Source organism: Schistocerca serialis, chromosome 5 (assembly GCF_023864345.2).
Source record: "Schistocerca serialis cubense isolate TAMUIC-IGC-003099 chromosome 5, iqSchSeri2.2, whole genome shotgun sequence".
NCBI lineage: Eukaryota > Metazoa > Arthropoda > Insecta > Orthoptera > Acrididae > Schistocerca > Schistocerca serialis.
Window position 1 is genome coordinate 582,526,425 of NC_064642.1, and position 2,745 is coordinate 582,529,169.

Sequence of the window (2,745 nt, forward strand, 5' to 3'; positions counted from 1 at the left end):
AACGTACCAGTGTACCATCCACGTAAGCAGTGCGTCAGTAAAAGGGTAACACAAATTTGACTTTAACTCCCCATACTACCACAGAATGAAGCCGGGCTAACGTAAATCGTCCACTTCCTGTAGCTGACAGTAAACTGACGAAAATGGACACCGGTAATTGAGTCCACTATCTTGAGTTGAAGACTTGTGTGAGTACAGTTCATGCTAACGAAGAGAATATGGCAGTGCTACTCTTCTGTGGAGAATCAAAATTCTGCCCAAAACGACATGAACGTGTCACATGATGGGAAGGTCGTCACACCCCTTCTTACCCACACTTCACGCCATTCTTCTGATCCGACGTTGGAGGCAATAGCCGTTGCAACTAGCGCTGAAATCACGCGGTTTTCTTAAGAGTGGCCAAGGAAAACATTTAACACATACCGCCACTCAAAATCGACAAGGAAAGGCGTCAGGGAGTATCATAAAGGGCGTCAATGAAACCTCCTCTTCACTTGGGGCGTTCATTACCACGCATTTGGCGGTCGAAAACGACATTTCGCAATGCGATGCCCAACAGGAAGGCGTTCTTCACAACGTTCGACACTAGTGCCATCCCCTAGGCGTTTCAACCTTACTCTAACAACATTGTGGAGCTTCAATCCCAGCGACCGCTGTGTCCGAGTGGTTCTAGGCGCTTCAGTCCGGAACCGCGCCGCTGCTACGGTCGCAGGTTAATCCTGCTTCGGGCATAGATGTGTGTGATGTCCTTAGGTTAGTTAGGTTTAAGTAGTTCTAAGTCTAGGGGACTGATAACCTCAGAAGTCCCATAGTGCTTAGAGCCATTTGAACCATTTGAGCTCCAATCCCATTGAAAGTGATCTGACCTCCCTGGGGTGTAGAGCGACCGCAGTTTTTTCTCTGTCGTATGTTTCGGAGCTAGGGTCTGTTAAAACAATTAGACGAAATCTGAATGTGATCCGAAGCAGCGAACAGTTTATATGCTTTTACACCCTTCCTATTTCTCACCCTCATGTGGCGTTATCATTCACAAGTTGGAGGGAGGGGTCGGGGTGCAAGATTAAAATGTGCGTGAATGAAATGGCAAAAAACCCCAACTTCGGCGGCACGCCCTCACGCACACATTCAGCACCACGGATGCTCAAGCGCCTAAGGGCTAGGCAACCCCTTCCTCATCTTACATGTTGTTTTTGCTTGCCTTCAGGCGCTAAAACAGCCGCAAGGCATGCCCTGCTGTTTAAGTTTCTGACAGGTACACGTATAAGGCACTCAACTAAGCTGCGTGTGTATCACTGAGCGAGTTGCTCTACTGGCAGGGGAGGGGGTGTTATACGGACCCTTTACCGTTCTATCGACACACATTTCAATGTTGATGCTGGACTTCGCCACCCGCCGACTCACCCCCCCCCCCCCCCGCACCCACCCCGCCACCCCCACGATAACGTAATAGTAAGCCGCAACAAAGGTAGATAAAAACATGCTTCTGCTTCGGATCCCTTTCAGGTTTCATCAAATGTTTTTCAACGGTGTCTAGTGGTTCCACACTGTATTCCAAAGCGATTAGATCAAATTCAATGCTCCTGCACCCCACGAAGTCCTTAGAGTAAGATTGAAACGCCTTGGGGGGTGGCAGCAGTGTCGAACATTGTCATAGCACTGTTGTTTATCGCGAACTGTTGTTTTCGACCGCGAAAGTATGGGAATCATTCCACCAGTCGAGGTGGTGGTTTCATTACGCCTTTTATGTCCTCTCCTGAGGCCTTTTCGTGTCGATCCTGAGAGGTGGTGTATGTAAAATGTTTCCCTCGGCCACCCATAAGAAATCTGCGTGATCTCACCGCTGGATGTCGCGGTTCTGACATCCGTCACATAAGCATCAAAGGAAGGGGTGAAATCTGGGTAAGAGGAGGTGTGGCTACCTTTGCATCGAGTGACCAGTGCATGACGGTACTGAGCAGAAGTGTGGTGAAATTTGGCGCCAAAGCGACATCGTTAACTAACCTTACAGTTTAAATGGACTCCTGAGCTGCGATCATCTTTTTCCCCTGTGTCGACATCTTGTTGTTTATTGTTTGCAGCGTCGCCAAGCCCGAGGGTAACGTCTCAGGATGCGACGCTTTTTCACTATTACAGAAGAAGATTGTATGCATCTTGCACCCAAATTTCAAACTTACGCGTCGGGGTGGGAAACAGTTACGGAGTTTCGAAAAGATGATCCTTTAATTTTGTTGCGCAGTGTAGGTTGTTGTGCCAACGGCCTTGCCGCAGTGGTAACACCGGTTCCCGTCAAATCACCGAAGTTAAGCGCTGTCGGGCTGGACTAGCACTTGAATGGGTGACCATCCGGTCTGCCGAGCGCTGTCGGCAAGTGGAGTGCTCTCAGCCCTTGTGAGACAAACTGAGGACTACTTGATTGAAAAGTAGCGGCTCCGGTCTCGGAAACTGACATACGGCCGGAAGAGCGGCGTGCTGACCACATGCCCCTCCATATCTGCATCCAGTGACGCCTGTGGGCTGAGGATGACACGGCGGCTGGTCAGTCCCCTAGGGCCTTCATGGCCTTTTCGGGAGGAGTTTAGTTTAATTTAGTAGGTTGGAGTACAAAAGAGAGGAAGGAGAACTTACCAGAAATCAATGTAGAAATAAAAATGGTTCAAATGGCTCTGAGCACTATGCGACTCAACTTCTGAGCTCATCAGTCGCCTTGAACTTAGAACTAATTAAACCTAATTAACCTAAGGACAT

General features: G+C 49.0%; 1 pseudogene; it reads left to right on the forward strand.

Annotated features, from left to right (window-relative positions):
- The first annotated feature begins 2,249 nt into the window (after positions 1 to 2,249).
- Positions 2,250 to 2,367, forward strand: LOC126482906 (5S ribosomal RNA; annotated as a pseudogene).
- The last annotated feature ends 378 nt before the right edge of the window (positions 2,368 to 2,745 follow it).